The following is a 14,518-nucleotide window of genomic DNA, read 5'->3' on the forward strand; positions in this document are numbered from 1 at the left end:
TTTATAACTGAGAGTTTTTCCGTTGCTTCTGTTTCATAGTGTTCCACAAAACAATTAAAATACAGTCTTTGTCTGGTAAACCTTCCGGGACGTAAGGTCGTGGTCCATGAAACTCTTCAGCTCCTAACGTTTCGTCCAGAGCTGCGCTGTACATCTTCAGAGGTGTGTTTCTCCTCCGGTGAGTCTTGCCGACTGACTCAGTCTTGCCAACTGACTCAGTCAGTCGGCAAGACTCACCGGAGGAGAAACACCCCTCTGAAGATGTACAGCGCAGCTCTGGACGAAACGAGAGGAGCTGAAGAGTTTCATGGACCACGACCTTACATCCCGGAAGGTTTACCAGAAAATATGTCATCCGGTCGTGAAAGCCTTCATACTATAGTCTTTCTCTACTAAATAGACCCTTTTACACTATTTTACTGGTAAATAAACAGAATATTAATATTGGAAAATGTCTTTCGAGCCGTCGCAGCACTCAGAATTGAGATTTCTGTCACAGTTTGTCTTAGACGTTATGAAGTGATACTATAATGTCTTTCATCGTTAATCTTATGTCACAAAGATTCCAAACTTTGCTCCCTCTTCCTATGACATTTCCGTATATTACCGTGGTCCACATGGATTTCCCTTGTGCATTGATTGATCATGACAACAACGTACTGCGTTTCGACCACATCACACCACAGCAAAATGCCACAGACTTATAACTGTAGTCAAAGCTATTGCAAAAATAAAGTCTCTGCGTAGCGAGTGCAGTTCCCGTACAGCTATGTTAAGTTGCTATACAGGCTGCATTTGCTTCACTACATACTTAATGCTATCTACATTATTCGTCTTTTGAAAGAAGTACTCGCGAAAAGAATAACATTTACGAGTTTCTTCATACAGGAAAATGATAATATTTGTGCAAATAGACAGAAGAGCGAAAGAAACTGGAACACCTGCCTAATATCGTGTAACGCCCCCGCGAGCACGCAGAAGTGCCGTAGTAAGACGCGGCATGGACTCGACTAATGTCTGAAGCAGTGCTGGAGGGAACTGACACCATGAATCCAGCAGGGCTGTCTATAAATCTGTAAGAGTACAATCATGTGGAGATCTCTTCTGATCAGCACGCCTCAACGCATTCCAGATATGGTCAATAATGTTCATGTCTGGGGAGTATGGTGTCCAGCGGAAGTGATCAACCTCAGAAGAGTGTTTCTGAAGCCACTCTGTAGCAATTCTGGACGTGTGGGGTGTCGCATTGTCCTGCTGGAATTGCCCAAGTCCGTCGGATTGCACAATCCACACGAATGGATGGAGGTGATCAGATAGGATGCCTAGGTACGTGTCACCTGTCAGAGTCGTATCTAGACGTATCAGGGGTCCCATATCACTCCAACTGCACACGCCCCACACCATTACAGAGTCTCCACCAGCTTCATCAGTCCCCTGCTGACATGCAGGGTCCATGGATTCATGAGGTTGTCTCCATACCCGCACACGTCCATCCGCTGAATACAATTTGAAGCGAGACTCTTCCGACCAGGCAACATGTTTACAGTCATCAACAGTCCCATATCAGTGTTAACGGGCCCAGGCGTAAAGCTTCGTGTCGTGCAGCTTCGGCTCCAGAAGGCCATATCGATGATGTTTCGTTGAATGGTTCGCACGCTGAGACTTGTTGATGACCCAGCTTCGAAATCTGCAGCAATTTGCAGAAGAGTTGCACTTCTGTAACGTTGAACGACTCTCTTCAGTCGTTGTTCGTCCCGTTTCTTCAACGATGTTTTTCCGGCCTCAACGATGTCGGAGATTTGGTGTTCTACTGGATTCCTGATATTCACGGTAGGTCGTAAAGTTGTGGTACAGCAAAATCCACACTTCAACGCTACCCCGGAGATGCTGTGTCCCATCGTTGGTGTGCCGGCTATAACACCAAGCTACATTCTGATAACCTGCCATTGTAGCAGCAGTAACCGATGTAACAACTGCGCCACATACTTGTCTTATTAGGCGTTGCCAACCGCAGCGCCATATTCTGGCTGTTTACATAGACTACTGGCTACACCAAGAAGAAATGCAGATGATAAACGGGTATTCATTGCACAAATATATTATACTAGAACTGACATGTGATTACATTTTCACGCAATTTGGGTGCACAGATCCTGCGAAATCAGTACCCAGAACAACCACCTCTGGCCGTAATAACGGCCTTGATACACCTGGGCATTGAGTCAAACAGAGCTTGGATGGCGTGTACAGGTACAGCTGCCCATGCAGCTTCAACACGATACCACAGTTCATCGAGAGTAGTGACTGGAGTATTGTGACGAGCCAGTTGCTCGGCCACAATTGACCACACGTTTTCAATAGGTGAGACATCTGGAGAATGTGCTGGCCAGGGTAGCAGTCGAACATTTTCTGTATCCAGAAAGGCCCGTACTGGACCTGCAACATGCGGTCGTGCATTATCCTGCTGAAACGTAGGGTTTCGCAAGGATCGAATGAAGGGTAGAGCCACGGGTCGTAACACATCTGAAATGTAACGTCCACTGCTCAAAGTACCGTCAATGCGAACAAGAGGTGACAGAGACGTGTAACCAATGGCACCCCATAAAATCACGCTGGGTGATACGCCAATATGGCGATGACGAATACACGCTTCCAGAGTGCGTTTACCGCGATGTCACCAAACACGGATGCGACCATCCTGATGCTGTAAACAGAACCTGGATTCATCCGAAAAAATGACGTTTTGCCATTCGTGCAGCCAGGTTCGTCGTCGAGTACCAGGCGCTCCTGTCTCTGATGCAGCGTCAAAGGTAACCGCAGCCACGGTCTCCGAGCTGATAGTCTATGGTGCTGCAAACGTCGTCGAACTGTTCGTGCAGATGGTTGTTGTCATGCAAACGTCCCCATCTGTTTCCGTGAGATCAGCGAAGCTAAGCGCTGTCGGGCGTGGTCGGCACTTGGATGAGTGACCATCCAGGCCGCCATGCGCTGTTGCCATTTTTCGGGGTGCACTCAGCCTCGTGATGCCAATTGAGGAGCTACTCGACCGAATAGTAGCGGCTTCGGTCAAGAATACCACCGTAACGACCGGGAGAGCGGTGTGCTGAACCCATGCCCCTCCTATCGGCATCCTCCACTGAGGATGATACGGCGGTCGGATGGTCCTGATGGGCCACTTGTGGCCTCTAGACGGAGTGATTTATTGGCTTGGGGACGAAGCAGTAGTCATAAAAAGAATTTCTCATGTGCGCGTTTCTAAATTATAATGAAGTTAATAAATAAGCATCAGCTTCATTACACGTCATCATTACGGCAGGGATGTAATTAAAGAGGAATACGGAGCAAGCAGCCAAAAGTAGCCGCATCTTCCATCTTTCCCCTCCACAGCCCCAACTTCTCACCCACTTTTTTTTTTTACTCCTCTTATAACTTTGCTAATTTCCACCTTGCCCCTCCACCACACTCCATCGACATAAATTAGTGCTATAGTAACGATGCTGCTGGCGAAACCGAGCGAGGGCAATTATTCTCTCAATTTTTATTATTCTGCTCTTCTCCCTCACTGTGTCCGCTGCACCTACAGCATTCAGCTCCTCTGTTCCTGTTCATTACATCTCTAGCTGCACGTGCCTTTTCGACGCAGCGAGAGGTAGTAGAGTAGGGTGGGGGAGGGAATGGAGTGGAGAAATACTCTCTCCCTCCCTTCCCCCCCCCCCCCCTTCAGAAGAGCTCGTTGCTACGTGATCAACATAGCGGAGCACACCCATTAAAGATTGGCACACCCGCTGCGCCTGTTGGCGTCATTTCTCATCGGCCGCTAACAACACATGGCGGGCCTATCCCTTACTGCTGCCCCACCTCCGTCTTCCCCCCTCCCCACCAGACACAAGATGGGGCGGCGATAAATTGTCCTTAAGGGCTGCCCGGGGAGGAAGCCGCCTTTGATTTAATGCCGGAGCCACTTCCGTTTGGACCGGGTCCTTCTAGAAGGCGAACCCGTAGGCGGTGCAGCTGTCGTATTTTAACACAGAGCGCGCTAAAAGTTATGCTTCCTTAACGTTACAACAGTAAACAAATGCTACTGTCGCAGCACCGCTATCTGGTGATTTAGGTCATTTGCGCTGTAATCTCGCGATTCGTCACACACACCTCCTTAAACCTACTGTTTACCTCCAATTCCACAGTTCGTACGCCAGTTTCAGCAAGGGGCAAAGGCCCGCCACGAATTTCTGTTCTGTGCCTCTTCATCTTAGAGTAGCACTTGCAACCTACGTCCTCAATTATTTGCTTGACGTATTCCAATCTCTGTCTGCCTCTACAGTTTCTGCCCTCTACAGCTCCCTCTAGTACCATGGAAGTCATTCGCTAATGTCTTAACAGATGTCCTATCATTCTGTTCCTTCTCCTGAACAGTGTTTTCCACGTATTCACCGAGCGAGGAGGAGCAGTGGTTAGCACACTGGACTCGCATCCGGGAGGACGACGGTTCAATCCCACGTCTGGCCATCCTGATTTTGGTTTTCCGTGATTTCCCTAAATCGCTCCAGGCCGACTTCCTTCCCCGCCTTCCCTAATCCGATGAGACCGATGACCTCGCTGTCTGGTCTCCTCCCCCAAACAACCCAGCCCCACATATTGCTTTGCTCCTTGTGCGGAACCTCCTCATCCCTTATCTTGTCAGTCCACCTAATTTTCAACATTCATCTGTAGCACCACCTCTCAGATACTTCGATTCTCTTCTGTTCCCGTTTTCCCACAGTCGATGTTTCACTACCATGCAATGCTGTGCTCCAGACGTACGTTCTCAGAAATTTGTTCCTCAAATTAAGACCCATGTTTGACATTAGTAGACTTCTCTTGATCTGCAATGCCCTTTTTGCCAGTGCTAAACTGCTTTTGATGTCCTCCTTGCTCCGACCATCATTGTTTATTTTGCTGCCTTATTAGCACAATTCTCTAACTTCATCTACTTTGTGACCATCAATCCTGATGTTAAGTCTCTCGCTGTTCTCATTTCTGCTACTTCCCATTACTTTCCTGTTTCTCCGATTTGCTCTCCAAGTTCTGTACTCATTATGCTGTTCATTCCATTCAGCACATCATGTAATTGTTCTTCACTTTCACTCAGCATAGCAATGTCATCACCGAATCGTATCATTGATATCCTTTCTCCTCGTATCTTAATTCCACTCCTGAACTTTTCTTTTATTTCCATCACAGCTTGTCCGATGTACAGATTGAACAGTAGACTACATCCCTGCCCTACACCCTTTTTAATCCGATTACTTCGTTCTTGTTCCCTCTTGGCTCTTCTACATATTGTGTGTTACTTGTCTCTCCTTATTGCTTACCCCTATTTTTCTCAGAGTTTCCAACATCTTGCTTCATTTTATATTGTCGACCGCTTTTCCCAGGTTGACAAATCCTATGAACGTGTCTTGACTTTTCTTTAGTCTTGCTTCCATTACCAATCGCAACGTAATGATTGCCTCTCTGGTGCCTTTACCTTTCCTAAAGCCAAACTGATCGTCATCTAAGAGATCCTGAAATTTCTTTTCCATTCTTCTGTGTATTATTCTTGTCAGCTACTTGCATGCTTGAGCTGTCAAGCTTATTGTGCATTAATTTTCGCTCTTAGAGTCTTCGGAATTGTGTGGATGATATTTTTCCGAAAATCAGATGGTATGTCGCCATATTCGAAATATCTATGCTTTATCTTCTCAGAAAGCTACTCGTCTGTGTTTATACACCTGTCTATACACATAGTGTCTGAGTTTACATCTACACTCCGCAGGTGACTCGAAGGATACTACTGTAATATTCCCCCAATCCCCCCCCCCCCCTCACGAAACTACTGTTGCAACCCTTGCACTAAGGTGCTGTCTACGTCCACATCTATATCTACACTCTGGAAGGCAACTGCAGTGTGTGGACGAGAGTGCTTTCGGTACGGCTAGGATTTACGCCCTCACAAAGGCACTCATGCATCTTAACATACACTACCGGCCATTAAAATTGCTACAACAAGAAGAAATGCAGATGATAAACGGGTATTCATTGGACAAATATATTATACTAGAACTGACATGTGATTACATTTTCACGCAGTTTCGGTGCATAGATCCTGAGAAATCAGTACCCAGAACAACCACCTCTGGCCGTAATAACGGCCTTGATACGCCTGGGCATTGAGTCCAACAGAGCTCGGATGGCGTGTACAGGTACAGCTGCCGATGCAGCTTCAACACGATACCACAGTTCATCGAGAGTGGTGACTGGCGTATTGTGACGAGCCAGTTGCTCGGCCACCATTGACCAGACGTTTTCAAGTGGTGAGAGATCTGGAGAATGTGTTGGCCAGGACAGCAGTCGAACATTTTCTGTATCCAGAAAGGCCCTTACAGGACCTGCAACATGCGGTCGTGCATTATCCTGCTGAAATGTAAGGTTGCGCAGGGATCGAATGAAGGGTAGAGCCACGGGTCGTAATACATCTCAAATGTACGTCCACTGTTCAAAGGGCCGTCAATGCGAACAAGAGGTGACCGAGACGTGTAACCAATGGCACCCCATATTATCACGCAAGGTGATACGCCAGTATGGCGATGACGAATACACGCTTCCCATGTGCGTTCACCGCGATGTCGCCAAACACAGATGCGACCATCGTGAAGCTGTAAACAGAACCTGGATTCATCCGAAAAAATGACGTTTTGCCATTCGTGCACCCAGGTTCGTCGTCGAGTACACCATCGCAGGCGCTCCTATCTGTGATGCAGCGTCAAGGGTAACCGCAGCCGCGGTCTCCGAGCTGATAGTCCGTGCTGCTGCAAACGTCGTCGAACTGTTGGTGCAGATGGTTGTTGCCTTGCAAACGTCCCCATCTGTTGACTCAGGGATCGAGACGTGGCTGCACGATCCGTTACAGCCGTGCGGATAAGATGCGTGTCATGTCGACTGCTAGTGATACGAGGCCGTTGGGATCCAGCACGGCGTTCCGTATTACCCTCCTGAACCCACCGATTCCATATTCTGCTAACAGTCATTGGACCTCGACCAACGCGAGCAGAAATTTCGCGATACGATAAACCACAATGGCGATAGGCTACAATCCGACCTTTATCAAAGTCGGAAACGTGATGGTACGCATTTCTCCTCCTTACACGAGGGATTACAACAACGTTCCACCAGTAACGCCGGTCAACTGCTGTTTGTGTATGAGAAATCGGTTGGAAACTTTCCTGATGTCAGCACGTTGTAGGTGTGGCCACCGACGCCAACCTTGTGTGAATGCTCTGAAAAGCTAATCATTTGCATATCACAGCATCTTCTTCCTGTCGGTTAAATTTCGCGTCTCCAGCACGTCATCTTCGTGGTGTAGCAATTTTAATGGCCAGTAGTGTACATGTACCGACTACAGCTACGCTTTGCAAAACAGTTACAGTGAGTAGCGGAGGGAGCTTATTTCACTACGGTGATTTACACCTCAGAAAACTACCGGTGCATTTACACTCCACAAGCCAATTTCAGTGAGTGGCGGAGGGTATTCTATAAATCACTATGATTTACTTCCTCAGAATATTACTGATGCATCTTTACACACCTGTCTGTAATTGTACTGTCTATATCTACATTTACTCTTCGCAAGCGTAGTGTGTCTGTTTATATCTACACTCCAGAAGAAAATTTAAGAGAGTGGCAGATTAAGCTTCTGACACTGCTTTTATGTACCCCATCAGTATGCTAGTCATTCATCTTTACGCACCTGTCCACAAGCATGCTGACTGCAGTTTCCCCTATATCTACAGTCTGTGTACCATTTTCAGTGAGTGGCGAAGGGTATTCATGTAGCTTGATGATTTCCCCCCCCCCCCCCCCAGTAAGCTAGTCGTACATCTTCACCTGTCCATAATCGTAGTCTACATCTGCATCTACTACTACATCTACACTCCACAAGCCAGTTGCATTGGATGGCGGATGGTGCTTTTGGTACGACTATAACTTACCCTTTTAGGAGACTACTCCGGAGTGTAACACACCTGACCATATCTGTGCTATCTGCCGGTAAATCTACACTTCGCAAAACAGTTTAAGTGAGTGGTAAAGAGCGCTTCTGAGACTGCTATGAAATACACACCCCAAAAGCTACTCTTGTGATTTTATACACCTGTCCATACAATCTACATCTACATCTACACTCCACAGGCCAGCTTCAGCGAGTCGCTGAGGGTACTTTTAAAGGCACTTTGCTTTATCCTTGCAGAAAGATAGTCCTGTGTCTCTGCACATCTGGTCACACGCTTAGTGTCTGCATCTACATCTACATCGATACCTTGAAAGCCAGTTTCAGCGAGCGATGAAAGGTGCTTCTTGTGCTATTATAATTTATCCTACTCACGAAAGTACTACTGTGTCCATAAGCGTACTGACTAGGTTTGTGTCTACGTCTGCCCCCTCGGCAAACAACTGATCTGTCCAGAATGAAATTTTCACTCTGCAGCGGCGGAGTGTGCGCTGGTATGAAACTTCCTGGCAGATTAAAACTGTGTGCCGTACCGAGACTCGAACTCGGGACTGAGTCGTGCTTGGGTAGCTCAGTTGGTAGAGCACTTCCCCGCGAAAGGCAAAGGTCCCGAGTTCGAGTCTCGGTCCGGCACACAGTTTTAATCTGCCAGGAAGTTTCAACTGATCTGTCTTTACACGATTTCCATTAGCCTATTGTCTACGTCTACACCCTGCAAGGCAGTTTCAGTGAGTGGCAGAGAGTGCATCTGGTTCTGTTGTCATTTATTCTCTCAGAAAGTAAGTCGTGGATCTTCACAGATCTCTCCATCCACGTACGTACATATACATCCCATTAGCCAGTTTCAATGAATTTGCGAAGGGGACTTCAAACCAAGAACATCATATAATAGGCTTCAGTGCTCTCTGCAGTCGTCTCAATCATTTATTTTGCCTCAGTCTGCTTTTGAGTAGATCGTCAAAATAGTTTCATGTCTTTCAGTACAGTTAGTGAAATTAAAGGTATCTCGTTTGGTCTTATCAATGATTTCAGATTACTGGAACTGATTGGAAATATCAAATTATTTCTGCTGACCCTGTGTCGAAAATATTTTAAGTGGAAATGTGGAACTAAAATTTTAATTTTGTGTTATAGATACCTGAGCTTAAAAGCTGAAAGAATATTTCGTCATTCGAACATAATGGAGTGTACAGTTTCTGTGACAAACTTCCTTCACAGGCAAAAAATGCAGTTAATTATATAATTTACCTTATTCATAACAATTCTGGCAGTAAAGTGATAATACTAGCTATTACATATTTTCATTGACGAAACCCCATTTTTGCTTAGTAGTATGAAGCTGAAAATATAGTCAGTGAGTTAAAAAAAAATAAATAACTACTCATGATAATCAAGTAGTAATGGTAAAGACATTTGTTATTTCAAGCAAAAAATATGTTCCTAAATTAACGATATAAGTTTCAAATGCAACACGCATTTATTTCGAAGCTTTCAGTTTGCAACAAAAAATCGTAATAATGTAACATTATCTATTTCTGCTTTTTATTATTTTAACGTGAAGGCTGCATAACAATGTTTCTCAGAAAATGAGAGAGAATAGATTAGCTTATAGTTGACACTTAAGAAAACAAACAAAAAAGTACTGATTACGTACTAGCTTGATACCTAGACCTAACACTTGGCTCAGGAAAAAGGAGCATAAGTTACAGAATGATATATCGTAATTTACACTTTCTACAGAAATTATTTAACATTTGCTAAGAAGTTTTACCGTCGAGTACTATGTTTGTAGCTTTGCCTTTCTTTCCGTGCCTCACTTTTTAAATTCCACTGCTGTTCTCCGTTCACCTACAGTGACCAACAAGAGGTGAATTGTTCTTAGAAGGGCCACTTATAGAATGCACCATCACTGGCTTCGCTATTTTACTCGGGATATATTGTACGAAAAAGAACAGAAAATGCAAATGCATTAATTTTTGTTCATGTCTAGCACTCCACTACATTTAGTGTTATGTTTATGATCTGGAAATACAAAAGAAAACAACATTCTTTGCAATGTACACGTTTCGGCGAATTATCACTATTCAAATATAATGTTTGTAGACATACAAAAAGAATGGGTCAAATGGCTCTGAGCACTATGGGACTCAACACCTTAGGTCATAAGTCCCCTAGAACTTAGAACTACTTAAACGTAACTAACCTAAGGACATCACACACACCCATGCCTGAGGCAGGATTCGAACCTGTGACCGTAGCAGTCCCGCGGTTCCGGACTGCAGCGCCTAGAACCGCACGGTCACCGAGGCCGGCTGCAGACATACAAACACACACATTGTAGGCTGATGTGAAAAGAGCGATACCCCCCTCGAAAGGTATAGTGCTTAGAGCCATTTGAACCATTTGAACTTAAACTCCTTGCGACTTAAAACTTCTTAGAGTAGAACAGGTACAAGTTCAAAAACATTTTATTTACCGTGCTATACTTTGAAGATTTTTTTTGGTACATAGTACAATACATATTTATTATAAAACAAGGACTTGTGAGGAATTAAAGCAAAATTAACACGGCAGGTTTAAAAACAATAGGTTAACAGGAAGTAAAATTAAAATATCAAAACAAGAATGTATTTGTGTGGGTCCAACACACAGGAAAGATTATTCGTAGTCATAAAGACTATATCCCCGGCTTACACCTTTTCTAATCGGAGTAGTCTTCAAAAATGGTTCAGAATGGCTCTGAGCACTATGGGACTTAACATCTGAGGTCATCAGTCCCCTAGAACTTAGAACTACTTACACCTAACTAACCTAAGGACATCACACACATCCATGCCCGAGGCAGGATTCGAACCTGCGACCGTAGCGGTCGCGCGGTTCCAGACTGTAGCGCCTAGAACCGCACGGTCACAGCGGCCGGCTTATTGGTCTTCCAATGATATTGTTCCTTCTTGGCTCTTGTACATTTTGTCTTTCCCTACAGCTGACTTCTATTTCCCTCATAATTTCGAACAACTTGCGCCTTATTCGTGTATATATTGTCCGCCCCCGGTAGCTGAGTGGTCAGCGCGACAAAATGTAATCCTAAGGGCCCGGGTTCGATTCCCGGCTGGGTCGGAGATTTTCTCCGCTCAGGGACTGGGTGTTGTGTTGTCCTAATCATCATCATTTCATCCCCATCGCCGCGCAAGTCGCCGAAGTGGCGTCAAATCGAAAGACTTGCACCAGGCGAACGGTCTACCCGACGGGAGGCTCTCGTCACACGACATTATTATTTACTGTACATATTAATAAGTGTTCTCAATGGAATGAATTGGACAAAATATAAGCAAATGAAGACTGAAGTGACGAATGACAATTTGTACCAAGGCTGGGATTCGAACCCTGGTCTCCCGCTAAATAGCCAGTTGGCTCTGCACAACTGCCTGGAGTACTGTAGTACACCTCCCTCTTCAATCCAAATTCCCTTTCACGCCTCAGCCTACTTTGGACAGGAGGGTCCGCATCCCGGTATTGGTACGTATTTTCGGTCGTCCCTTCAGTTTGCATATAAACATCACAGATGTTTGAGACTTGAAAAGGTCTCTGGAACCATAAAGCTTCATTTGATATAAGCAAATAGTAGAGATGGGAGAGACAGTCACGGATGACTAGATCAACAAAACGTTGCCTTCCGTGTCTGGTGACGATGATGATGATGATGATGATGATGATGAAAGTACCTGTTATGACTTACGCATACTGACGGTATTCTGGCTAGAATGTTGTGTAATACAATAATATATACACAATAATAAAAATAGTACTGCAATTATGATTGCAAAAAAATAATTTTATTTTCAAAAGTAAGATACCGTAAATTGAGAGGAAAATCAGCTTTATCCATCATTTTGATTTGCAGCTCCTTGTATTAGCCGTGTCTGCAGTTGAAATTGTTGGATGTGAGGTCCGCCAGTTATGCAAAACACTGTTTCTTCTCAGTACCCAAACATGTTTCGACACCACTCTGCCATCATCAGTGGGTTTTCGTTTTTATTTTTTCTGCAACGTGAACATTTTTGTGAAATGGTTATAAAATTAATAGGTTAACTCCCAGCAAAAATAAAAAAAAATTCTCATCAAAATCATTTGGTTGCAGATGACAAGCTACTTGTAGTAATTAACACAGAAGTGACACAGAAAATTGATGCACACCAAATGTAAAGATATTTACAAAAAGAAACGATATGTTGTTTGAACTAAAAATGCACATAATTTTATAATCACTTAACAAAAATGTTCACACTGCAGAATAAATAAAAACGAAAATCCACTGATGATGGCACACTGGTGTCGAAACATGTTTGGGTACTGAGAAGCAACAGTGTTTTGCATAACTGGCGGACCTCACATCCAACAAAATTAGCTTCGCTTATAAACTACAGAGTGTATATCCATTTCATCTTGTGTCGCTTTTTGGGCAAGAAAACAAGGGCCGAAATAAAATCGCGTTTACAGAAAGGAACAAGCTGCTAATTGTAGCCCACTTAGCCTGTAGAGACTTAAGAACCAGCGGTGTCGCCTGTTGATTCTCAGCAGCCAGCAATTATTCCGCCGATCCATTTTTCATGAGGTACTTAAAGCGGCGTTCTCTTTCCTCTTTTGTTGCAGGTAAGCAACACCGGTCGGCATTAATTCAAGTTTGCTCCCTCGAGAGCGGTATCGGGGCCAACTAGAGGTAAGTACCAGCTCCTCTTCACATATTAGCGTTCATCTTTATGCATGCAGTGCAGAAGGAGGTCAGATTCGTTTCGAGGCGTCGTTTCGTGTTGCTCTCGTAACGGCGAAGCACTCGGTGAGACAGAGTCGCATTTTACCGTTTTACAGCGTGGGACTGGATCCTCTGAAACACCACCTGCGAAGCAGGACAGCCAGATGTAGAGGTAAGAAAAGAGATGTGTATTCGATCGTCAAGATGCAGGGAAGCAGTGGAGAAGTTGCAAGAGGTATGAAGTGTGCTGCAGAAAAAGTTATGCAGTATTTCTAAATGTGTCATTACGAAGGGCCTTTTTTTCGGCAATGTTGGCCGTCAACACTGCCGTGATGTCGTTGCAGTAGATGGCAGCATTGCTGGGATAGCTCTCAATGTGTGGTCGTCAACACTGCCGTGATGTCGCTGCAATAGATAGCAATATTGCTGGGATAGCTCACAATGTGTGGCCGTCGACATTGCCTTGATGTCGCTGCAATAGATAGCAATATTGCTAGGATAGCTCTCAATGTGTGGCCGTCGACACTGCCGTGATGTCGCTATAATAGATAGCAATATTGCTGGGATAGCTCTCAATGTGTGGCTGTCAACATTGCTGTGATGTCGCTGTAATAGTTGGAAATATTGCTGGGATAGCTCACAATGTGTGGCCGTCACCACTGACATGATGTCGCTGCAATACATAGCAAATTGCTGCAATAGCTCTCAATGTGTGGCTGTCAACATTGCTGTGATGTCGCTGTAATAGTTGGAAATATTGCTGGGATAGCTCACAATGTGTGGCCGTCACCACTGACATGATGTCGCTGCAATAGATAGCAATATTGCTGGGATAGCTCACAATGTGTGGCCGTCGACACTGCCGTGATGTCGCTGTAATAGATAGCAATATTGCAGGAATAGCTCTCAATGTGTGGCCGTCAACACTGCTGTGATGTCGCTGCAATAGATAGCAATATTGCTGGGATACCACTCAATGTGTGGCCGTCAACACTGCCGTGATGTCGCTGTAATAGATAGCAATATTGCTGCGATAGCTCTCAATGTGTGGCTGTCAACATTGCTGTGATGTCACTGTAATAGTTGGAAATATTGCTGGGATAGCTCACAATGTGTGGCCGTCGCCACTGACATGATGTCGCTGCAATAGATAGCAATATTGCTGGGATAGCTCACAATGTGTGGCCGTCGACACGGCCGTGAAGTCGCTGTAATAGATAGCAATATTGCTGGAATAGCCCTCAATGTGTGGTCGTCAACATTGCTGTGATTTCGCTGTAATAGATAGCAATATTGCTGGAATAGCTCACAAAAGTGGCCGTCAACACTGCCGTGATGTCGCTGCAATAGATAGCAATATTGCTGGGATACCTCTCAATGTGTGGCCGTCAACACTGCCGTGATGTCACTGTAATAGATAGCAATATTGCTGCGATAGCTCTCAATGTGTGGCTGTCAACATTGCTGTGATGTCGCTGTAATAGTTGGAAATATTGCTGGGATAGCTCACAATGTGTGGCCGTCACCACTGACATGATGTCGCTGCAATACATAGCAATATTGCTGCAATAGCTCTCAATGTGTGGCTGTCAACATTGCTGTGATGTCGCTGTAATAGTTGGAAATATTGCTGGGATAGCTCACAATGTGTGGCCGTCACCACTGACATGATGTCGCTGCAATAGATAGCAATATTGCTGGGATAGCTCACAATGTGTGGCCGTCGACACTGCCGTGAAGTCGCT

This window comes from Schistocerca cancellata, chromosome 11 (assembly GCF_023864275.1).
Source record: "Schistocerca cancellata isolate TAMUIC-IGC-003103 chromosome 11, iqSchCanc2.1, whole genome shotgun sequence".
Taxonomy (NCBI): domain Eukaryota; kingdom Metazoa; phylum Arthropoda; class Insecta; order Orthoptera; family Acrididae; genus Schistocerca; species Schistocerca cancellata.